At 38.0% G+C, this 26,557-nt stretch overlaps 1 protein-coding gene and 2 pseudogenes across 3 annotated transcripts in view; 2 read left to right on the top strand and 1 right to left on the bottom strand.

Moving 5' to 3' along the window:
- Positions 1 to 26,557, top strand: part of LOC103545303 (ral guanine nucleotide dissociation stimulator-like) — a 254,438-nt gene that overhangs the window by 63,351 nt on the left and 164,530 nt on the right. The window lies entirely within an intron of this gene.
- LOC103540088 (forkhead box protein N3 pseudogene) lies at positions 6,632 to 7,894 on the top strand (annotated as a pseudogene).
- LOC139079450 (olfactory receptor 5AL1-like) lies at positions 11,168 to 25,181 on the bottom strand (annotated as a pseudogene).

Genomic DNA, 26,557 nt, shown 5'->3' with positions numbered 1-26,557 from the left:
AAGTGGTTTCTGGCTAATTACCTGATAGTTGCTTTCAATGATCTTTATTTGAGCAGAAAAGGGATAAATTTGATTTTATATTTTCACAATTTTATCCCAGATTTTTATCCCAGATTATCTGTACATCAGCCCTATCAGTTGGTAATATAGCTATCATCTTCACTTTCAGATCTGGAAATTGAGGGTGAGAGTTTAAGCCCTCCTCTTGCTTCATGATTAGGGTGGGGTGAAGCAGAATAACTCATTAAACTAGCCCTTGATTCTCTAACCTCAGTTCATAGTTTATAGAAATGCTCACCTTTCAGGGAGCAAGAACTTTCCCATTCACCAGAGATCAAGGCAATTTTGCAAAGGCAATCTATGAGTTTGTCCATAGGAAGCGTGTAGAGTGTTGCCTATATTACACTTTGAGATAAAGAAGTCAATTTTAGCTTTCAATAGTATTAATAGTATTTAGACTGAGGCTTACTCTGCAGAAACTTGTGTGTAATCCCATCATACTGATGACTGTAGGAGGTTATTCTCTTTGCAATATTTTGGAGTGTTCCTCCATTGCCTCACTAACTTGTGATCTGAATTCAATGCCTCTCTTGGCTCTTATCCTTTCTAGTACTTATGTTTCTCTGATGTATTGGAGCCTGTGTAGCTCTTCCTCTGATATAACCAAACTCTCTCGTATCTTCAATCATTTTAGTATCCTTTCCTTCAACTGAAACTTGGCTTCTTCTTGAGAACCTACTTCTCTCCAGGTCATGACTCTTTGAGCTGCTGTATTTGAAACAAGTAGTACTCAGCAATTAGTAGATGCTCCAAATATAACAAATAAATACAAAGTTTGTATTACTCCAAACTCGTTTTTGCTACCTCAATTACCTTGATTTTTTTCCTACCACATGCTGCCTTTGAGTAATCCACAACATAATCCAAAGGAATCCAATAGATCTTGAGGCAAACACTGGGAATGCCAACAATGCATAACATTACATAACGTTCATTGGTCTCCTTGAAACATTTTTATCATGTTACATCATTTTAAGCAATTGCTGAACAAAACAAAGGTAATGACGTCTCACAAGCATGAACAATTAAGAAATGGTTAATCTTTTGGGACCCAGTTAGCTTAACAGGCAAGGAGGAATCACTTGAAATTTCAGATCACTCTACTGAAACCAAGTATAATAAAGAATTAATAACTAACAGCAAAGATTGTTTTAAAACATGGGAAAACAACTGAAAAAATGTTTAACTATTTTTATTTACTTTTTATACTTTAGTGTGGATTTTATTAAATTTTGAATTTTAGTAAGTGTTCACAGTATGCATCAGACTTTGCAAAGCTACCAAGTATTGATAAATTGCACCAAAGGTCCAACCCTGTATCTGAAACTCAATAGTCTGTGGAGCTGTAAGCAAATAATAATTAAACTATGAATTTCTTATCAACCTGGAGGTACATTTAGTTAAATCTTAGAAAATTGTTTGAAAATTCTGTTCAAAGAGGAACATGATTTAAAATGAACTCCATTTTGTTCCCTGAAGTCTCTTCGAAAGCATTTAAAGGCATGCAAATCACAGAGAAATTAACACTCGTTCTCTTCAGACTCTCCAAAACTCTGTTTATCCCCATTCTACATGCATGTATGTATATCATGAGAAATAGAAAGATATATAGATTTTAAAAATCACAAACAATTGCTCATTTAAAAAAGAACAAGTAATTAACTTTTATTGAATGTGGGCATTTTATCCTATGAACACTGTTCTTCTTACTTTTTAATAATACCATTCTGCCATCAGAATTAAAACAACTGTAACAAAAAATGTTAAACATAAATTGCACAGAACCCTCCATATTTTTTTGTACTTTTATTTGCAACTAACCTGTAACAATTATACTAAGTGTGTGATTTTCCTCAAAGACTTGAAAGAAATTCAGGAAATCTTGAAAGACATCTATCAACATGCAGACAGCTATGCACCTCTGAGAATATGTGTATCAATTGTTATAGAAAGCTTTTAAACTTCTTCCTTGTGTCAAAATTGTAAAAGCTGTTTTCAGTATTTCTTCTTGAAGATAACTTAACTTTTAAAAAAAATTTCAATTTATTCTGTGTTCACTATTGTTTCAACTATCTATTGCTATACATAAAAACCCACCCCAAACCTTAGAGGTCTAAAGCAGCAATGACTTATTATTTTTCAGGTTTCTGTGGGCTAACTAGACAATCCTTCTCCATGTGGTGGCACCTGGGGCAGTAGGACAGTTGTGGGATCCAAGGCAATCTCAATCACATGACTGACAGCTGATGAGGCTGTCAGCTGGAGTGCTTTCTCTTATCCATGTGCTGTTTCCATGTGTCTAGCTTGGCCTTCCAAAAACGTGGTGGTTAGCTCCCAACATTTAGGAATCCCATGGAGAAAAAAAGAGTCTAGCCTTAGAAGTTTTACACATCAATTTTGAACATTCTGTTATATAAAGCAAGGCATGGGGCCAGAGTTCATAAGGGAGGTAACTATACAAGTGTGTGGCTATAGACAGAGGGATTCTTTTGGGTTATTTGGTAGTAATCTACCACAACCATGATCTTCCTGAATCTGCCCCAAGATATTTAAATAAAAACAAACAAAAATTCAATGATACATTGAATCGTTAGTCAATGTCTGAGAGTATTAAAGCACATGAATTTTGAATTCAGAAGCATTTGTCCCTACATCATACCTTTGCCACATACAAGCTATGTGTTCTTGAATGGGTCCCTTATCCTCTTCAAGATTCAGCTATTTATAAAATGGGGATAATGCCCACCACACAAGCTTACTATAATTATTTATCTTGAGAATAATATATATGGTAATATGGATCAATAAAGCTTAACTGCTTTATAATAATCATATTTAGTGATATGGACCAACTTGCCACTTTCTTATAAAGAGAAAGTTTTTTTTTAATCTACCAATAATTAACAGTCTAACCTAAGTAAAAATCTTAGAAAAATTGTATCCCTAATTTGACATCAAATGTTTTACTCTATAGGTTAAATAATTTCCTTACCCTTAGTTCCTCTGACAAAAAAGAGAAAATAAATAAATTATAGCAGACTTCCTCAGGGATACGTGAATCCTTGACTTCCAAAATTTGTCCGTGAACAAGGAAGACATTATACTAAGTGAAATAAGCCAGACATAGAAAGACAAACACTGCATAATCTCACTTATATGTGGAATCTAAAAAAGTCACTCTCAGTAGCAGAGACTAGAATGGTTGCCAGAGGCTCAACAGGGGATGAGAAAATGAGGAAATGTTTGTCAAGGGATACAAATTTTTAGTTATGCAAGATGAATAAATTCTGGAGCTATAATGTACAGTCAACTGTAGTTAACAGTACTGTGTATTATTCATGAAATTTGCTAAAAAGGTATATCTTAAGTGTTCTCAGTAATAAAAGGCAGGAAAGAAGGAAGGAAGGAAGGGAGGGAGGGAGGGAGAGAGAGAGAGCACGCGAGCGAAAGAAAGAAAGAAAGAAGGAAGGAAGGAAGGAGAAAGGAAGGCAGGAAGGAAGGAAGGAAGGAAAGAAATAAAGAAGGAAAGAAAGAAGGAAAGATAAATGGTAATTGTGTGAGGTGATGAATATATTCATTAGCTTGATTGTGGCCATTAATTCACAATGTATACATATATCAAAACATCAAGTCACCCACCCTAAATATATACAGTTTGGGTGTTTTTTGGTCAATTATACCTCAATAAAGATAAAATAAATTTTGACCATGGGGGCTTTAATCATCTGGATATTTCACAAAACATTATGCGAATGAAGCACAGTGATAGACTTTTGCTAACTGTACTGATGAACTGGGAGTGGCAAGATTCCTTGGTGCCTTAGTAACATGTAGGAGCCAAAAGCAGGGGAGAAAAAGCCCACAATGATTGTGAGTCCAATGGCTCCCTCTGTACATTTGCTTTAAGTCAAATGACAAGTGGGACACTTTGAAAGTGATCCAATGATGCTAGAGATACCTGTATTGGAAAAGAATGATGTGTGAGTCTTTGGAAAGACCAAATCCACATGACTACATTCACCATGGAGTAAACAAGACCTTCTGAGGAAGAAATAAAATAGTTTTCTGTGTTCTACTGCACCCCAGTAGAAACTAAGTGCTGGATGAAAAGACACCAAATGAAAATTCAGCATCAGCTATCTATCATGTGTTGAGTGTTATAGGATCTACCAACACATCATTTTGAGCTGGTGCAATAGCGATCCATTGTAAGTGTAAATGATTGATTTACAACCTGGGAGTTTTAATAGCACTAACAAATTATATGAACAAGTGGCCCAGATTTTTATGTCACCCATCCCTGCTGCACAGACTCCTTTCCATCAGTCCATGATGTGGTTTCATGGAGTAGATTTTCCAACTGAAGAAGTTCCATTTAAGATTTAGGCCTAGTGCAAAGAAGAGTTACCCCATTATGCAGGACGTAGTCAGAAATGGACTTGTGCCACGTTAAAGTCCCACTAAGAGGTGACACTGGAGGACAGTGATGAAAGCAAATTGTCCTAGTGCAAATAACATTTGGCCTTCCAATTGCCATGGAGAAAATTTGGCCTGAGGGATACAGTTATGCATCGCATAATGATATTTTGGTCAGTGATGGACCACATATATGATGGTGGTCCCAAAACATTAGTACCAAATAGCTTAGGTGTGTACTAGGTTATACCTATCATCTGGATTTGTGTAACTACACTCTATGACGTTTGCACAATGATGATGCGTTTCTCAGAATGAGTCCCCATCATTAAGTGACACGTGACTGCACACTGATTCATTCATTCACTATTCACAGTGATAAGTCACGCTGGAAATTTGGTTAGGGGACTGGGGGTAGCAAGTCTCCAAGGACGTGGCATTCTGGGGCAGAGGATTTTAGGTGATGTATGAGTGGGCACAAAACATGCTGATTTAATTGTTAACTACTAAAGGGTAATGATAGCAGAAAAGATTTGCGACAGTGAGGAGGACTGGAGAACCTATTGGATAGATAGCAGCCACCCTCTCTTCTCTTGCAATCCCAGGGCTCATGCTGTGACACCATGGACAGAGTAGCCACAGTGGCAGGAATGAAGCCTATATGTACATGTATCCAATAACATAGCCACCTTCTACTACTATCAAAATTGAGTGTCCCATCTGTTAGAAGCAGAGACCTATGCCAAGTCCTACATATGGCACCATTTTTTGAAAGACAAGCCAGAAACACAGTGATAAGCCGATTGTACCAGATCACTGCAATATTGGAGGGAAGCAATTTGTCCGTGCAGAAATCAATAGGTGGCGTAGGCATTTCCCTTACCAACCTGCACTGTCTGAGGGAATATCACCTTCCTACAGCTTAAAGGATATATTATTTCTTAGATAGTAAACCACACAATATTTCTTAAAAATAAGAAAAACATTTTACAGCAACACAGGTTTGGCATGACCATGCCATAGAATGAATGATCTTAATGTGTAGCTCATCACCAACCACCAGCTGGCTTGATAGGAGATCCAAGTGGAATATTGACAGCTCAGCTAAGTCACCAGCTCAGAAAAGAACTTGCTGCACTGGAGCACCATCCTCCATGATTCACTGTAGGTCACAAACCAGTGGCAATGTAGGTTATGGGCAATATAGTGTCTCCAAGAGCATGGCATCACGGGTCTGGAAATGAAGGAGTTGTAGTAGGATTGTCCCTTCTCATCATTACACTCTGTGACCCAGTTTCTGAATTTGTGCCTCCTATTCCTACAATATTAGGCTCTTCTGGGTTATAGGTTTAGGGTTCCAGAGGGCAAATATTTCCAGAGGGTCTCAATTAGTGTTTTAACAAAATGGAATCTGTGACTACTTAATGCCAGTGGACCATCAGGCAAGGAAGGCATTAGCGTGCTGGCTAAGGGAATCAACTATGATTAACAGAGGAAGTAATGGGTGCCAATGCACAATGGGGCCAGGAAATGAATGTCTGGAACACAGGAAATCACAGGGCATCTTTATAACTTCCATGCCCAGTGATAATGTCACTGTCAATGGGCAACTGTAAAAACTAGAAACTAACAAAGGCAGGGCAATTACATTCTTAGTAACAATGTAGAATAAAGTTTGTGTCACTCTACCCGGAAATAATCAGCAGAGTTAAGTGCTGCCTGAATGTGACGGAAATCTAGAAGGGGTAATGCTTGAATCATCATATTCAAATGTTCAGCTCAGACAATTTGGTGGTTTCTTACAAAATTAAGCACACTCTTACCATACAGTGCAACAATTGTGCCCCCCTTGTACTTAACGAAGGGAATTGAAAACTTATGTCCACACAAAAACTTTCACTCGAATGTTTATAACACATTTATTTATAATTGTCCAAACATGGAACCAACCAAGACATCCTTCAGTAGGTGAATGGATAAACTGTGGTATAGCCAGGCAATGGAATATTATTCAGAGCTAAAAAGAAATGAGTTATCAAACCAGAAAAAGACACAGAATAACCTTAAGTGCATATTGCTAAGTGAAAGAAGTCAATTTGAAAGGGCTACATACTGTATGAATACAACTCTATGACATTCTGGAAAAGACAAAACCATGGAGGTAATGAAAAGATCAGTGGCTGCCAGGGGTCGGGGTGGTGGGGAAGAGATGAATAGACATAGCACAGAGAATTTTTAGGGAAGTGAAAATACTCTGTATAAGATTACAAGGGGGCGGGTCCTTAAGAGCGTCAGCCCCGCCCAGGACTCCCAGCTCCTTCCAGGACCCCCATCCCCCACCCTCTCTGACATGCCCTACTTACCCAGCAGAACCCCAGCTGCAACCCCCCCTGTTCTTTAACGGCCTCAGATTTACAGCCATCAAAGACTTTCAACCAAGCACCTGCCAGTAAATGTATCTACAAATGGATCTTGGAACATTTTCTATATTTTGCAAACACAACTGCTGGATGGAAAAGATCAGTGAGACATAATTTGTCATTGAATAAGCGTTTTAGGACAGTGGGCAATGAGAGGAGTCAGGGTACTGGGAAAGGGCATTGTGGTGCGTGGATGCGGTATAGACAAAATCTAACTCAGGCTTTGGAAAAGACACCTTATCAGCCAAGCTTACAGTGTTCAATACACCTCCCTGTCTCCTCAGGTGCATCAAAGCACATCAGGCCCACCCCTCTCACCCGGCAGTGCCTTCAAGAGAACTGGAGCCTGTCTGCGAGTTCCTCCAGGAGTGACACCAAACACAGTGCGGGGTCTGAGCTGAGGGCTGTTTCCCAGAGTGTGGCCATTGCCAGTCACTCCCATTGGAATGACAGCAGCCATGAGGAATGGTCTCACCAGCTGCTGGATGAGGACTGAGAGCGAGCCATCATGCGGCTGCCCAGTGGTCAGTGGAGATCTCAAGGAGGAGCACAACTATAGCAGCACCAAATCCTCCACCACTGGGAGCTCCTCACTACCCAGTGACAGTCTCATCCTCCTTGGCCCATGGCCACTATGAGTTTGCCACCAAGGGGAGCCAGGGGGGCGGTGAGGGAGGCTTCTAGAGCCCTAAGAGCCACAGCGAGAGAGGAGGATGACTGGAAACACAGCCCCAAGGAGGCCAAGGATGTCCTGCGTGACAGCAGCTATGCATCCCGGGACAAGAAGCACCAGCACTTAACCAAGGCGAGGAAGGTCCCCAGTGACATGCTGCTCCTCAAAAAGAGAAGCTCAGAGAAGCCCCTGAGAGTGATGACAGGAGATGAAAGAGGCAGCGGGGGCACTCCTGCACTTGGCGGGGATTTGGTCCTGTGTGAATAACATCACCAATAGGGCAGCAAAGCGGCCCAAAGAGCAAAAGGAAACCACAAAAGATTGAAGTCACTGATTTGTGTTCAATGTACAGCCATTTGGTTTCAGCATGTCAGGAGATTTCTAATGATTTATGGCAATATCAGCAATTTATTATTATTATTATCTGGTTTGATTTTCTTTCTTTTCATCCTTTTTAAAAAATATTTGCCCCTTTCCTTTTTATGGACCCTTAAGAATTTTATTTTTAAAGGAGATTGAAGCCATAGAACTTATATTGACACTCAGCTGTTTTATGAAAGCTTTTCAATATCTGAAGACAAAACTGAAAAACCCAGAATGACCATAGCTTCCCCAAGCATGTCAGAAGCACGTGGCTGAGTCTGCAGGGATGTCAATGGTAATGCCATGGGATACACACTCAGCACCCAGAAGGCACGTGTGCAAAGTAACCGTCCATCAGGCCCAATGCCGAGGTTCAAAAGGTCTGGATGTTCACCCAGTTGGGTTCACTGAGTGACTCTGCATAAGGCAACTGGCAAGAAGGAATCACCCTCATCCCTCTAGAAGTAGACCCAAGCTTGTGGTCCGTAGCATCAAATAGTGCCAGGAAAACCCTTGGCATTGCCACACAGTGTGCATGGGTGGTTGGTCTCTAGTCCCCTGTTCTTATTAACCACAAAGCCTAATAACATCTTACGAGGTGGATGCTGGCCCAGTCATACACACCAGGTGTTAATGACAGATGAGAAGAAACGGGGTCAGTTTTTAGTGATGTTGGCAACCACTGAATTCTGTTCTATATTACATTAAGAAAATGTTCCACAAGCCATAAGCCTGACGGTTGACTCTGCACACACAGACACACTCACACAGACACATGAGAGAGAGAAAGAGAGAGAGAGAACTGATACAGAAAACACGCTATGTCTTCGCTGCCCAAGTGAAAATCAAGATCAAAGAATTATAAGAGCTGTGAAGGAAGGAAACAATGATACACAGCTTTTTCTGTCTGCCAAAATTGTTTGATCCAAATGAAAATGAAAACAAAGTGCTATGGAACCTACCATTTGTATTGTGTTATATTTTTAAAAGATTAAAGGCACATTGATGGGGAAAAAATTCAAACCATTACAAAATAGGGGAAAAGACTCCTATACTTCCCTCAAAATGGAGCTTGCAATTAATGTCAGTCAGGATTCAACTTGGCAAAAATCAATGATTTCCACATTCAGTTTAGCTGGTAGAAATTTCTGATCCACAATGCAGGAATTCCTTTGAAAAAAGAAAAAAAATCACAAAACGTAAACTTTTTTTAAATTCAAAAATAAGTTTCTTTTAGGGTAAATAATGTATTTAGCATGAAGCATGGATTATTTTCATATAAATATGGAAAAGAGAGAAAAGGCTATGCCTCTAATTTTTAAGCCCTTAAGCTTAAAGTTTCTTTTTGTTTTCTTCTCTTTCCTTTTCTTTTTCTTCTTTCTTTCTTTAATTTAGTTGGAGGGGTATTTTTTCCCCTGATTATTTAGTTTTGGTTTTTTGAAGCAGATGTTTAGGGTTTAACCTTCTTCAGGGACAAATTATGACAGTTAGGGAACTTATTCTGCAATATAGCGATATCTTCACATTCTGGTAGGACCTGGGGGATTGAGCTCTGTTCTGCCTTGCCTGCACTTCAGCCCCGACCCCCTGTACTTCTCTGTTGAAAGTGTGCCTTTTCTCTCCGTCTGTACATGTTTACCATGATGCAATAATTTAAGGGCAAACAGTAGTGAGTGTGTCTGAGGGAATCGAGAATTGTGGGGCACTGGATTGAGAAAACCATTACTGTCATTTGGTTCTAGGAAAAAGGCAGTGACTAATTATGCAAATTCTTCAGGAGAAGAGGAAACATCTTAATGGGGCTTACTGGATGAGGGTGAGAGTTAGAGTACTTGTGAAGGACAAGGTGACACGGGTGTTGGAAGGAGCAGCCCTAGACTTTTTCCTGCGATGCCATCTCACAGTGAGAAGGAGGCGCTGGCTGTCTCTACCACCTCAGCACACAAACCAGCCTGGAAGCAAGCCCACCTAGATTGTGAGAGCTGAATTTAGACAAGTGGACATGTCACGCAGACCAGAAACTCTTGTTATCTTTGCCTAAATGAAATTACTTGGGAGATCCAAAGGGAAATTTCTAAAATGTATGATCATCCATCCAAAGGAGGGGAACTTTAAAACACAAGCAAAACACCCATTCCCATGGCTCAGGATATGATGGTGAGGGAGAAGGAAGGAACTAGGATGATGTTGGTTTTTAAAAATGGGATGGTTGCAACCTAAGTGCCCATCAACTGAGGATTGGATAAAGAAGATATGGTATATATATATATATATATATATATATATATATATATATATATATACAATGGAATACTACTCAGCCATAGCAAAGAATAAAATTGTCCCCCTCACAATAACATGGTTGTATCTTGAGGGAATTATCTTAAGTGAAAGAAGCCATACAGAGGAAGACAATCTCTTTATGATTTTGCTCATATGAGGAAGTTAAACATGTAGACAAAGAGAACAGATTAGTGGCTACCACAGGAAAGAGGGGGTGGGGAGTGGGCACAAAGGGTGAAGGGGTGCACCTACAAAACGAGTGACAAACAATAACGAACAACTGAAATTCCACAAGATTGTAAACTATCATAAACTCAATAAAAATTAACTTTAAAACATGCGATGGTTGTGGGCCAATGTGGAACCGATCTGCCAGCACCAGGCACTGTCAGAATGTCCATCAGCCAGGACAGTGGAAATTAACTGGTGCGTGCCACAGCATATCCTCTTCTGTGCCGCTGTTGGGAGAACCTAAAAAAACACCTACACCCACACAACAGGTCGAATTTGTTACCTCAACCTGAATACTTCCAGTCTATTTGTTCAGAGTGTGGATGGGAATAGTATGTATTTTTGGGGTACTCTGTTCCCTCCATCTTTCCAAACATCTGGCACACCAAAAGCCATCCACAGCTGTGGAACCTGAGTGGCACTATGATTTGTGTTGTCACCTGACCAAGGCCAGAAGACCCTCACCACAGTTCCCCACGCTCACCCCATCCCCAAGATAAAATTCAGACTTCCCTCCTGAAAGGCAGAGGTAAACACTCAGGACTGTTTCTGGCAGGGGACTTCTTCCAATTAAAACCCCCTCAGTTGGCTGTCTCCCCTTAGCTCATTTTTATAAAGGAGCAAATGCCTCTTCTAGAAAATAGTAAAATGACATGTGAGTGATTTAAATAAATAAATAGAATTTCCTAACTAAATCTGTATCCAGCATTTCTTTATTTCTTCAGTAATGACACAATTCATTATTGTTTACTAGAGTACACCTTTTCAATAATTTTTTCAAAGCCTTTTTTAGCTCTTTATTCCTCAAGCTGTAGATCAATGGGTTTAGCATGCAAATCACCACTACGTAGAATACTGAGGCACATTTGTCTTTATCTAGTGAGTGTTTTGATCTGGGCTGCACACAAGCCCTCAGGTACATAAAACTGAGGGTCCCATAATATATAGTAATAGAAAACAGGTGAGAAGCACAGATAGAAAAGGCTTTCTGTCTTCCCACAGCAGAGTGGATCCCATGATGATAAAGATGATGAATACATAGGATGTGAGACCAATGATAAGAGAACCAAACCCATTGGACCCAGCAATGATTAACAACCTCAGCTCTTTGACCTGGGTATCAGATCAGGACAGAGCAATCAAGGAAACATCATCACAGTAGGACTAGTGACACATTAGAGTCACAGACAGACATGTGGAAGGTAGCCACTGCTTGTATGAGTCCCACGGTGAATCCATAAATGTGGAAGCTAGAGACCATTTGAGCAGATTCCTGGGCATGAGAACTACATTGAGTAAAGGCTTACAGATGGCCACATACCGATCACAGGCCATGTCAGACAACATTAATAATTCCCAAACTAAAAATGTGATAAAGAAACTCAGTTGAGTGGCACCTGGATAAAATAACACACAATATAATTTCACATAAAGAATTCACAAGGGTGTTTGGCATGATGGCAGAAGTACCAAAAAGTCAACAAAAACCAGATGACAGAGAAAAAATACAGGGGTGTCTGAAGTTGAGGACTGACTTGTCTTAGCACAGTCAAACCAAGATTACCCAAAGCAGTAACTAGGTAAGTCAGTAGAAACACACAGAAGAGAATGACTTGGAGCTCGGGGTTATCTATGAGGCCCAAGAGCATGAACTCAGTGACTGCAGAATGACTGCCTGTGCCATGAAATAGAAAAACAATTCTACAATAAACTCTTCCAGAGCACATTCTCTGAGTAATCTTGACTCTGTAAGAAATAATCAGTTAAATGTGAAAAGATAGCCCTGGCTCACCAGGATATTATGTCAAATTCCGTTGAAGATGATAAGCACTCTTAGTTACGTGTGGATTTTACTTAGACTTTCAGTCTGAAAGGATTTGGTCCAGGCAGAAGTTCCAAGATATAAAATTCACTAGGGAGCTGTAGAAGAAGAGAGTGTTTCCATTAAAATTTTATAATCAATGCAATAGCAAAGTTTGTGTTGTACTTTTCTTTAAATATAAAGAAAACAAACAACATTAAGAATGTAAGTGGCTTTGACAACATACATCAAAATCATTTCTTAAGTTGAAAGTTTATCTCATGAAATTATAATTTCATCAGAACATTAAAAATTACCAAAGTCAAGTGTGGAAAATATAAAATGAAAGTCAAAATCAAAATATTAACACTATCTTTAGGCATCTTGTTTGGTATTATTTTAAAATTTTCTCCTTTTGCTTATTTCTGTTTCCTATTGTTTTTCAATTTGCATATAATGTTGACATTAAGGAAAAGTACGATTGTGAGTTTTCTGGCTCTGTCTTTTGGCAAAATACATAGTGGCTAATAATTTTCCGGATGGTAAAACAGCTTTAAGTGATTAAGAGACATCTCTTTAGCCTCTATCTTCAAGGATCTAAATGGTCCAAAGTGGATAGCATTTGGGCAGTGTCTAGATGAACTAAATTCCACAGAACATTTCTATAGACCCAAGCTGGATTCTGAATGCTTGAGACTAGCAGAATTGCAATCACCCCCCTCCTTTCTTGAACAGAGCAATGTCAACTTGATTTTCCAACTTTCTCCCTAGATTGTCTCATGTTTCTTCACATGCACCTTATGGATGGTTGACAGGTAAAATGCAATCAAATATGAAATGCACTCTCCCTTAACTTTTGATTGATATCTCCTTGGAGACTTTATCTGGGTTACTTCTTTATCTTTTCTTTCCCTTTCACCACCAACCAACCATCTTAGAAAGGGCATCTACACCCAATTTCTCAATCATGTTTACAAGTTAAGCAAGTATAATCAACCTTCCTTTCCCATTAAACCAAGAAATCCCCTCACCAAGCTTACTGTCAATTTCCCTATTCCAAAATCCAAAAAAGCTGCTTTTGCTTTGGCAGGTCTGCAGTACTGAACTCTACTGAACAGACGTTTAGTTTCCAGAAGAAAGCAGTCTCTGAGTTTATTATTTGTCCATTTTGTTCTGTAACTTGGAGGCTCTGCTCCTATTATCCCTGCTTTAGATAGTGTGTTCTCCAGGCTCTCTCCAAAGCCCCCACACTTTCCTCTTTATACCTTCTTGTTCAACGATCTTATCCAATCCTATGTTCTCGATCATCATCTACATGCTGATTAGGCACAAATACATATTTCTATTCCAGATTTCTTTTCTCTGCCCTAGCTTTATGAATCTAAATGCCTCCCAGAAACTGTTACTTGGATAGTCTAGATGTTCATCAAAATTATCACATATAGAAAAGAACTTGACATCTCTGCACATTGGACCTAATATTCAAGACCTGGAGTATATATTTTCTATCTCAATGAATAGTGCTATTACCAATTCAGTTTTTCAAATAAGAGACCAATTACCGTTTACTATGCTTTCCTGTTCCTCATGACAATATTCAGTTTGTCCCCAATTCCTAACAGTTTTATATCTTTCACACTTTTCAAATCTATTTACTTATGCTGTTTCCTTGATCCAACCACAATGCCTTTTTGTTCTGTTTTGGTTTTTGGCAACTGACATGATTTTATTCTTTCATCCAATCTTCCCTACTGCTCTCTTTTCCTTACAGTTCAGCTTCTATGAACTTTTACAGACACAAATTTCATTCTTTTACTCTCCTGATGAACTCCTTCAATGTTTCCTCATTGTCCTTAAGATAAATTCCACCTTCTTTAACATGGTTGATACAAGTTGAAAATCTAGTTTCTGTGTCTCAGATCAGGCTCATCTCTTGAGAGATTCCTCATATGGTCTCGATACAGCAGATGTTCCAAACCACCACACACAGTCAAATAAGAGCCAGAATGTTATAAATGCTTTATTCTCTGCCTAGAACCCTTTTCTTCCACCATCATTTCCTTTGCTTGACTTTCCTTCTACTAAACTCTCTGTCCTCTGTTGAGTCACCTCCTCTTGGAAGCTCTCATGACTTTTCAGCTCAGGTGAAGTGCTCCTCATGGGGTGTTTCTGCATCCACTGATTGTTTTATTACAGCACCTACCACACTATATTTCAACCAACTGCTAACATGCCTGTAACACATCCTAGACTTAAAGCTGTTATTTCTAAGCACTAATGTTTCTATTTTAGATCCAATTTCATCACCTACCTCTAATAGTATCCAGTTCAAAGAAGATGGTCAATAACTGGTAAACAATTAAGTGAAAAAAAGTTATAGCTATAAAGGTCCAAAGTTTTTCCCACCAAGATAGATTATGTATATATTTTTCTACTATCTGATGTCTTTCGATATTCACTGCATTGTCATGCAGTTCAACTACAAACCCCTAAATAGTCTAGTGCACCTGAAAGGACTCTTTATGATGTCAATACCATCTAAAATTACCTAGGTATTATGGGACAACTTTTATTTTGGGGTGTGTGTGTGTGTGTGTGTGGTGATGCGTGGTCCCTTGGGAAATTTTTTTTTGGTGCCACAGTATTTTTAACAAGCATTGAAATGCAATGTAATTATATATACAAAAATAGGCACTTATTTGCTCTTTAGTGTTTGGGGACCAAATTATTTCCCTTGAAATGTAGATCACTTTTTCATCTATTAGTCAATGAAAGAATCTAGAATACAGAGGCATTTTAATGTTTCTTTGGGGAAAAAATTGATTGACTCATATATGTGCTTTGATTATTTGCTATACTTGCTTTAATATTTGTCACCTTGGTTTCATATTAAAATTATGAATTTATTTAAAATAAATGTTCAGTTCATGGACCTTGCATTTAGTAGCAGTTTAAGGAATTTCCCAATCACTAACGTTCAAACTTTTCATCTGATTGTCTCAAACTGTTGTTATGATGGCTATTCATAACAGCAAGGATTAATTTAATAGAATGTTCATTTTTCTCTTCAGTCTCTAGGAAACTGAATGTCTGCAGATCATAGGTGAATTAACATCCTTTTGTAGTCACTCCACGGAAATGGATGAACCTCTCTATCTAAATTTGCTTTAGATGTCCAGATTCATTATACTACACACCCAACAAGAGAGGATAAAAAGACTCTTGCTCAAGGGATGAGGCTTTCTGGGGAGACCACTGTGAGCTCCCAAGCTGGTCTGAAATGACTTGAGGGAGCAGCGAATGGTGAATGGACTTGGGGTTTGTGCTGTGGTGAGTGGGTGGGGCTGGTGTGAGGATTCCTGCCTGCAGGAAAAGGCTTAGTTGTTCCAACTCCCTTTTGGCACCAAAGGGTGGAGCAGTGGGTTTCTTATCAGTTTCACCAGATTTAGGGTAAAAGGCAGAGGGAAAGTAGGAGAGTTTGAAAGCAGTGAGTAGTCAAACATCAAAATGGAGTCAGACACTTGATTACACACCTCTTCTCCTCAAAACCTCCATAAAAACCTCAGTCACTCCTGCTCCTAGAACTTTTTTTCTTACTCCTCCTTAACTTCTTCCCACTACTTTATTATATAGATAAGTTTACTATCTCTCACAGAAAGAAAGAATTCTCCCTATTTAAGACAGAAAAGAATATTTTTGGATGTGAAATACAGGATTCTCTACAGATCTCAAAGTGTGATAACCAGATGAGGAGCACTAATATCATAGTAAAATCTTACACATCAGAAAAGGAGAAAGAAATTTTGCCATTTTCTCAAGCATATAAATTTGCTTCTTTTATAGGTAACTAAGAAGACAGACTGTGTAAACTATTATAAATCTCAATTTAAAAAAAGAAAGAAATGAGTAAGGAGTAAACACAAAATTAAAATGAATTTTATTGATATTATGCATATTTTTGACTACATCATTAGTAATTTTGAAAGTATATATGGAATGGAAAATTCTCCAGAAAACGACTACAATATTCGTCAAATAAACCACCTAGAAAAGAAAGCCTAAAGAGATCAATTGCCACAGAACAAATAAAGCAAGTTGTCAGAAAAGACAATGGAAACGAGCATTCTTTAACTCCTAAAGTATGCTTTCTAAATATCAATGTCCACTATATGGATACAGGATAGTTGGATTAAAAGACCGTTCTGGAAAGGGGCAAGAAAGGTGAGCCTAGGAATGTTATGGTAAAAAGATATGACATCACCACACTTACAGAGGCGTGACTGCCAAAACTGTACAAATGGTACCATAAAAACGATTGTGACAGATACAAACAGTATACAAAAAATCAATGAGTCCACAAGGATACAAGAGAAAATAAATGAAAAGATCATTTTCATCATTAAATATATCCTTAACTGAAGAAGTTCTAGTTCCATCAGCGTGGTGTAAACCTCTTAAAGTCCATCTCCCTCTCTGTCTGACTGATATCAACTAAAACTGCTTGACACAAGAAAAAATCAAACATCTCAGGTCAGCAAATAAGAGTAAACAAAAGAGGAGGACAGGGCAGGGGAGCGAAAACCTTAAAAAGTGACCTACCCCAGGCTGAGTTTCTTGCTATTTTCTCTATCACTCATAGCCTTGCTGCAGGGGTGGGACCCAGTTATACTGGGGAGAAATGGGCTGCAAAGGCCCCGACATGTTTCTTGCTACAAGAGTCATGGCAAGGAACACTACCAAAGTGGAAAGCAAAGGAGGAACCCTAGAGGGGAAATATTCAGAGAAGATTCCCTAATTTTGGGCACACATCAGTGCAAATCTTAGTCTAAACCTGAATTACACACGCATGAGAAGGACACAAACCAGTGAAGCAAGGCCTCAGCAAACCAAACTGAGAATTAAACCACTGCCCACAAACAGTAGGACAAATGTATAGTCTAAATTGTATTTCATTGATTACTTCCTAAAATAAAAATATCAACATGTAAACATATCAGTATTCTCCAGAGAAATGAGAAAAACCCAGAATCAACACAATACAGCACTCACAATGTCTACAATTAAATTCAAAATTATTCATCATAAAAAGAACAGAAAAATGCTCTCAAGGGAAAAGGCAAACCTCAGATGCTAAAGTGGAGACAACCCAAAGGTGAAATTATCAGGCAAAGACATAGAGCAGCTATTTTAGCTACACTCTAATAGATTTTTAAAACCCTTAAACCTAAACACTTGAAATTATTGAAAAGATAGGAAATATAACAAGAAAAAGAAACTACATAAAAAAAGAAAAGAAAAATTGTACAACTAAAACATATAATTTCTCAAATTGCTGAATGAGCTTATACCATAATGGAAACAATAGAGGCAAGAGTCAGTAAACTTGATAGATGTATAGAAATTATTCAAGCTGAAATTCATAGATGATACAGGTTAAAAGTTTTTATAACAGAGCTTCAGGGCTCTGTGGTAATATTTCCAAAGATGTAATTAGAATCTGAAAAGGAAAAGAGAAAGAGACAAAGGCAAAAAATATTTGATGAAAAGAACAAAACACTAAATGAAGTCATTTAGGCTGATGGAAAATGGTATAAAAGACAATCCTGAATTTTCAGGAATGAAGGAAACGTATCATGAAAGAAAAATATCCGGGTAAATATATAAGATCATCTATTCCCCACTTAAGTTCTTACAGATATGTATGATTGTTGAAAGCAATGCTTATAACACAACCTGCTGGTGTTTTCAATGTATGTAGATGTGATGAACATGAGAATTATGAAGGGAAAGTTATTTATAAAGGGTACTGAAGATGCAAAGTGTCTTCATTTTATAGGAAATACTATAATATTAACTATGTAGATTGTGAAAGCTTAGGTATCTTGTATATTGCAATCCCTATGGCATACACTAAAATAAATATGCAGAGAAACAGCTAAAATGCCGATAGATAAATTAAAATGAATAGTACAAAAAATTTAAATACAAGATAGGAAATGGGAAACAGAAGAACTAAAAGAAAGTGTGAATAGGACATTAGGAATATGGCAAACTAGGAAGATGCAGGTCCTTCTTTTCCCCAGAGATACTGAATTAACAGCAATATATGTAACGAAATAACTTTGGAAAACCTGAAAGACTATGTAAGGAGCTACAAGAAACACCCAAGTAAGCACATAAACAAGGGAAGAGACAGGCAAGAAGGGTAAGAATTGGTCATAGTTTTCTCACTGTGGTCCCTCATGCCCCCCAGTGTGACAAGGCTTGAGGGGAGAGTAGCTGCTCCCAGTTTCTGGCTCTGCCCTTAGGACAGAAAGAAAAGTGGAACGTTGTCCAGCATTCTGGCTTGTCATGGTGCTGCCGGAGGGACTGGTTTCTGTCTCTCCTGGCTTGTGGTGCCGATGGAATGGTGGCATAGAGTGTATACCAATTTGGAGGCCATTGAGAACAGAGGTAAGCACCACAGTGTGTTACAGGAGAAGAGACTATATAGTTCCACAGGCAGTCACCAGGAGAAGCAAAAGATTTAGCGTAGAGGAATACAACAGAAACTGAAAACTCTTGAGAAGAAATTCAATTAATACAGGTAAGCAGCCATATATACTAGAATAAAAGCACACACACAACCCAAAGAAAGACACATCCCCGGAAAAGGTGTGAATGGTTACAGAACCCTGGCTGGGGTGATTGGTGAAGGTCTTCCCCTGGACAAAGCTAGCCTGTAAAGACTGAGAGAGGTAGCTGGTTTCTCAAAGTTAGTATCTCAACAAAAGATCACAAGGCACACAAAGAAACAGGGAAACATGGCCCAATCAAAGGAGGACAACAAAGCTCTAGAAACTGACTCTAAAAAAGTATAGATCTATGAAATTTCTGAAAAAGAATTTAAAATGACTGTCTTAAAGCTGCTAAGTGAGCTAAAAGAGATCACAGACAGACAACTAAATGAAATCAGGAAAACAATGCATGAGGAAAATGAGAGTATTCACAAAGAGAAATTATAAGACAGAACCAAACAGAAATTCTGGACCTGAAAAATGCAATAACTGAATTGAAACATTCACTAGAGGGGTTCGATAGCAGACTTGATCAGGCAGAACAAAGAATCAGCAAACTGGAAGAAAGGTCATTTGAAATAATCAAGTCAGAGGGAAAAAAAAAAGAATGGAATGAAGAGTGTCTAAGGGACATATGGGAGAATGTCAGCTGGACCAATATACACATTATGGGAGTCCCAGAAGAAGAAAGAAAAGAGCAGAGAACTTATTTAAAGAAATAATGGCTGAAAACATCCCAAATATGAGGAAAGAAATAGATACACAAATTCAAGAACCTCAGCGAACTCTGACTAGGACAATTCAAGAGCTGTATATCAAGACACATCATAACAAAACTGTGAAACTCAAAGACAAATAAAGAATCTTGAAAGCAGCAAGAGAAAAACAACTCAACTAATAAAAGTGGGCTACCATAAGATTATCAGTGTATTCCTCAGCAGAAACGTTGCAGACCAGAAGGGACTGGGAAGATATAGTCAAAGTGCTGAAAGAAAGAAAAAAACCCCAACCAAGAATATTATATCTGGAAAAACTCTCCCTCAAAAATGAAGAAATTGATACCTTCCAAGATCAACAAAAGCTGAAGGAATTCATTCCCACTAGATCTGCCCACAGGAAATGCTATGGGGAATCATTTGAGCTAAAACAAAAGGACATCAGAAAGCCACACAGACCCGTAGAAAAGTACAACGATCTCCAATAAAGGTAAATATTTGGACAAATATAGAACCTTGTCTTACCGTAATTTTAGCGTATAAACGCACTTTAAATTCTAGCATAGAATCTAAAGGACAAAATCATAAGAAAACAAATATATTTTGATGGATACACAATAAATAAAGATGTAATTTATGACAGCAATAATATAAAGGGCGAGAGCAGAGTTATAAATGAGTAGAGCTTTTGTATGTGATTGAACTTTTTATCAGTGTAAAATAGATGGTAGTAACTTTAATATTTATAATACAATCACAATGGTAACCACAAAGAAAATATCTACTGAATACTGCTAAAAGGAAATGAGAAGGGAATCAAAGCAAGTCACTCCAAAAAAATGAAACACAAAAGAAGGTAGTAAGAGAGGAAATGAGGGTCAAAAAAACCACAGGAAGAAAGCAGAAAATAAGTAATCAAACAGCAATAATGAACCCTTTCCTATCAGTAGTTTAAATGTAAATGGATTAAACACTCCAATCATGAGACACAGACTGGTCGAGTGGATTAAAAAAAACCAGAACGCAATGGCTTGCTCCTTACAAGAGACTCACTTTAGATCTAAGTATACACACAAGTAAAAGTAAAAGGATGGAAAAAGATATTCCATGAAAATGATATCCTAAAGAAAGCAGGGGTGACTTTAAGTGAAAAACTGCCACAAGAGACAAGAGGACATTATATAATGATAAAATGGTCAAATCACCAGGAAGATAAACAATTATAAATATTTATGCACCAAACATCTGAGCTCCAAAACATATGAAGGAAACGTTGACAGAATTAAAGGGAGAAATAGACAGCGATACAACAATGGTAGGAGACTTCAGCACTTTACTTTTAATAATGGATAGAACAACCAGGCTGAAGATCAATAAAGAAGTAGAGGACTTGATCAACATAGACAAACTGGACCTAACAGACATTAAGAGAACGCTCCACCCAGGAACAGGAGACTACACATTCCTCTCAAGAGCACATGGAACATTCTCCAAGATAGACCACAAAACAAATATTAACAAATTTTAGAAGGCTGAAATAATAGAAATTATCTTTTCTGATCACAAAGGAATGAAATTAGAAATCAGTAGCATGGGGTTGGCCCCGAGGCCGAGTGGTCAAGTTCACACACTCCGCTTTGGTGGCTCAGGGTTTCACCAGTTTGGATCCTGGCCGTAGACCTAGCACCGCTCATCAAGCCATGCAAAGGTGGCATCCCATGTAGCAGAACCAGAAGGACCTACAACTAGAATAAACAACTATGTACTGGGGGAGCTTTGGGAAGAAGAAGGAAAAAAAAAAAAAAGATTGGCAACAGATGTTAGCTCAGGGGCCAATCTTTAAAAAAAAGAAAAAAAGAAATAAGTAGCAGAAGGAAAACTAGAAAATATACAAATATGTGGATATTAAACAACACATACTTCAATAACCAGTGGGTTAAAGAAGAAATCACAAGGGAAATTAGAAAATATTGTAAGACAAATGAAAATGAAAACAGAACATATAGAAACTTAAGGGATGCAGCAAATACCGTGCATTCAGTCTTTACCATTGAGTATGATAGTAGCTGTGGGCTTTGCATATTTGCCCTTCATTATGTTGAGGTAGTTTCCTTCTATTCCTAGTTTCTTGAGTGTTTTTGTCATGAAAGGGTATTGAATCTTGTCAAATGCTTTTTCTGCATTAATTGAGATGATCATCTGGTTTTTCTCTTCATTCTGTTAATGTGATGTGTTTCTTTGATTTATTTTTATATATTGCACCATCCTTGCATTCTAGAAGTAAATCCCATTTGGTCATGCTTTAGAATCTTTTTTATGTGCTGGTGAACTTGGTATGCTAGTATTTTGTTGAGAATTTCTGCCTCAATACTCATCAGTAACATTCATTTGTAGATTCCTGTAGTGTTTTTGACTTTGGTATCAGGGTAATGTTGGCCTCATAGAGCAATTTTGGGAATATCCCTTCCTCTTCAATTTTTTGGAACAGTTTTTGAGGAAGTGGTGTTAATTCTTTAAATATTTAGTAGAATTCACCAGTGAAGCCATTGGATCCAGGGCTATTCTTTGTTAGGTTTTTGATTACTGACTCAATCTATTTACTAGTATAAGACTGAGTAGATTTTCCATTTCTTCATAATTCAGTATTGGCAGGTTGTGTGTTTTCAAGATTTCACCTAGGTTACCCCATTTGTTGGCATAAAAATGTTTATAGTCCCTTCTTTCACTTCTGATTTTAGTTATTTGAGTCTTCTCTCTTTTTGCTTAGTCAATCTAGGTAAATTTTTCTCATTTTGGTTGATATTTTTGAGAAACCAACCCTTAGTTTCATTGATTTTTCTCTATTGCTTTTCTGTTCTCTGTTTTGTTTATCTTTGCTCCACTCTTTATTATTTTATTCTGCTATATTTGGCTGTAGTTCATTCTTCATTTTCTAATTCCTTGAGGTATGAAGTGAGGTTGTTGACTTGAAATCTTTCTTTCTAATGTAGGTGTTTACAGGTATAAACTTCCCATTTAGCAGCACATTCAATGTACCGTATAAGTTTTGGTGTGTAGTAAGTTTTGAAATTGGAAAGTGTGAATCCTATTTTCTTCTTTTTCAAGATTTTTTGGCTATTCTGGATCCCTTGCACATCCATATGAGTTTCATGATCAGGATGTGAATTTTTGCACATAAGCCAATCAGATTTGGGGTAGCATTGCCATCTTAACAATATTAAGTATTCTGACCTTAAGAAAATGCTACAAGAAATGAAAGAACAACATAAATCAAAATTAGAAAAAATCAGAAATGAAGTGACAAAGGTCAGGAATACAGTAGACATAAAAGAAAAAAAATTCAGAATATTAACCTAGAAATATACAAGAACAACCCAAATAATTTAATATTAGGACAAAATTGTTTTTAACAAAAATTAAGAAATATATGAAAAGTATATGAGAGAAAGCAAATAACTAATCAATCTATATTTATTTTACCTAGACTTCTGTATAAGTCTCACAATTAACAAAAAGTTTGAACTTTTGAAAATTAAAGATAAAAAAATATAATCAGACCATGGCTCCTAAATTATCTTAGAAAAAAATTGTAATTCTTCTTAATGAATCACAACCCCTTACATGATCTGGTCCCTCCTAGCACACTGACCTCATGGTTTGTTAGTCACCCCTCAGTAACCCTGCTCTGAGCTGCCTGCTGCTCTGGAACACACAGTGCTCAGGCTCCCTTCCAGGCCTTTGCACTTGTTGTTTACCCTTCTTGGAACACTCTCCCTCATATACGCAAATGGCCTGGGCCCTTTGCCATCCATGTCTCAGCTCAAATATCACCTCCTCAGAAAAGGGTTCATACCAGATTGCCTTACCTAAACTTGCCCTGTTCTTGCTTAGTTTCCTTCACACTCTATTTCACTATGTGATGTTACATATCTTCTTATTTGTTTACATGTTTATTTATATGTCATACCTAGTATACTACAAACTCCATTTTATTAGCCAGATATAGGAATGAATATATTTTTAAGCAATGAAACCACATATATAAATCTAAGTGCACAAGAGAATCTGGAAAGTGTTTGAGTTCAAAATACAGATAAAATGGTGCGTGAGGAAGAAGAACAGCACCCACCCCTGAACTGGGGCAGAAATGTGAGAAGAGTAACAAAGTGTGTGGTTAATGAGGGGAAGATGAAATTCACCGGGTCACTCATGCAGTGTATTTGTCTCCTCTCTAGATCACAAGTATTTTCCCCAGTGCGAATGGAGCTTTCCAGCCAACTTTTCAAGCGTGTCTCCTCCCTAACCACGTGGGCTTTTACCTACCCAAATATATTCCCACAGCTTGACTTGCTCATACTTACTTGTACGCCATCTTCTTGTTTCTTCCCTCACAACCATGCAGGCCTCTTTCCTTGCTCCAATAATGTAATCACATCCAGCTTAGAATTGAAATGCCCTGCTTACAAAGAAAGAAATGGCATATGATGTAGAACAAAACATTGTTTACTTAAAATTACAATAATAATAAACTAAAGGTCAAAATGATATTGAATAAGATTTCCAAGAAAAGGGGGTAAGGGAACTAAAGAACAAGAAATCAGGTAGGGTAAGGATATTTTAAACATATACACTCATACATCCTCTGTCTTGAGAGACTGCATAATGTCATGGCTAAAAATAGAGATTCTGGAGCCATGGTTCAATTCCTGCCTTTGCCAGCTTCCAGGTGTGTCTGACCTCGGGAAAGTCACTTAAACCCACTGTGCCTCAGTATTCTCACTTGTAGAACAGGAGTCAGAAGTCTGTCAGGAGGATTAAACAAGTTGATATAGAGATGGAAATTGCTTCGAGCACTGCCTATTATATACTAAGCACGATGTTAACTATTAACATTACTATCGATATTGTCGTTTTATGAAGAGTACACAAGAAGAGATATCTATAGGATACTCATTTCATTTTAAATGTAATGTTCATAGATTACAACTTTCAACCACAAAACAGAAAAAAAATTCTTACAAAATACAATGCATATGCCTCAGTTTTCAATTAATTCCCTTTATCAAATCCACCACTACGTAAACTGTAGAGGCTCTTTTAGAGCAATTCAGGCCCCTGTGTCAGGCTAGTCTCCCTGCAAGTGGATCAGATACTAAGATGAAATATCTATAGAAATTCTAAGCATAAGTAAATAGGAAACCTGGATCCTCTGACAATGGTTATAATAAACACCAAAGAAATCTGAACTAGACCCTATGCACAAAATAAGAGAGGGAACTATGAGTAAGATTGGAGGAGGTATGAGTGTGACCGAAAGACAGGGAAGAGGAAGGTGTTTGATGGAGCTGCCATTTCAAGCGTGACAAAGCTCAAACCATTTCTTTGGAAAAAAGGAACAAACAAATTTAACTAGTTTCTTGAAAAGCAGACCTGAAAATCACAGTGGAAAAAAATATATATCTTGAAAAGCAGATTCTAAATTAAACTACGTCATTTGAAGCTGACAAGCATACCCAGTGAGACCAAGTTGCCACAGTTCTCCATCGTCACATCCTGGTACAATTTCTTCTGAACAGGGTTAAGATATTCCCACTCCAGCATAGAGAAGTCTAGGCCACATTGCTGAACGTCACAGATCTCTGAAATGGCAAACACACCCATGCGTTACTGGGGAAATTAAAGGGATATTTTGAAGATGGAAGGAGAGGAGATGAGGACTGCATTGCAGGGCGAGAGCAATATAGCACGGATGTAGACTAAAAATCTACAGTATGAGGGGGGGCTGGAGCAAAAACAAAAACGTACGTTTTTGACGAAGCCTGCTGGAATAGACAAAATTTCCTGGCACACTCTTACATATTTGAACCATTTGAGAATAGATAGAATAATAATGTTTTACTATTAAATTAAATAGTGAATACAAGCATAATGCTTAATTGGGACCTGGCACATAAATTCCCAGTAAACGTGAGTTGCTCAGGAAAATTTTTACTTTTTAGAGAAGAGAAAATTTAATCACATACTTTTTGAAATGCAGTAAAAAGTCTTAATGTTAGAAAAAATGGTCTGTTTAAAAATAAGAATCTCTCAAGCATTAAATAGTTCATGATGTCAGACCGTACCCTAAGCATTTTTTCTTGTTTTGATAAATCCATGTACTCTTTGGCACACGACATTATATTTTATGGACACATCCGATTTAATCATTTATACAGGTAGGATGCACACCATTTGTGAGGTCTTCCCCAATTCTGTGAGTCTGTCTTCACTGACTGCAGGACTTTTTGTTGTTGCTGTCCACCATCTGTCCCTGAGCACGTGGCTTACAGCGAGCGTGGTAAGCAGCTACTACTTAGGTTACCGAGGGCCACCTCCTGGTATTTATGCCCCTGTGTGCTCTCTTGCCCATGTGTGTGGGATGAAAGCAGTGACTATCTTTTAATAAACAGAAAATAGCTACAGTGATGAAATGCTACATCTGATAGTAATTACAAAAGACTATGATTTCCATATTGCTTGCCCTCTTTGGCTGTCTCACTTGGTCAACACAGAGTAGCCTCTAGCCAACAGCCCGTAAATGACTAAATCCAGTCAAAAAACACTTGGGCGAGCTTGGACGAGAGGCAGCCAATGTTGGCCTTAAGAAGACTGCAGCCCTGACCAAAGTCTTGATAGCCTGGTGAGAGACCCAGAGCAGGAGAGTCCAGCTAAGCCACGTCCAGATTTCCAACCCACTGAAACTGTGAGATAAACATTTACTGCTTTAAGCTACTAAGTGTCAAGTTAATTTTTCATGCAGGAATAGATAACTCATACGTTGAGGTAAAGAATGTTGAGGAACGATAACGAATTATGTAGATGTCATCCAAATTTAGTATGTCTCATTCAACAATAAACTAGTCTTGATATTTATCTCTCAGACATTTCCTGCCAAGATTCACAACCTCCAAGTTTGCAAATCTCAATCATATGCAGGCATATCTCGCTTTATCGCACTTTGTTTTACTGAGCTTTTCAGATATTGTGTTTTTTACAAG

The sequence above is a fragment of the Equus przewalskii genome, chromosome 25 (assembly GCF_037783145.1).
Source record: "Equus przewalskii isolate Varuska chromosome 25, EquPr2, whole genome shotgun sequence".
NCBI lineage: Eukaryota > Metazoa > Chordata > Mammalia > Perissodactyla > Equidae > Equus > Equus przewalskii.
Note: the sequence above shows the minus strand (reverse complement) of the source record. Positions and strands in the feature narration are given on the sequence as shown.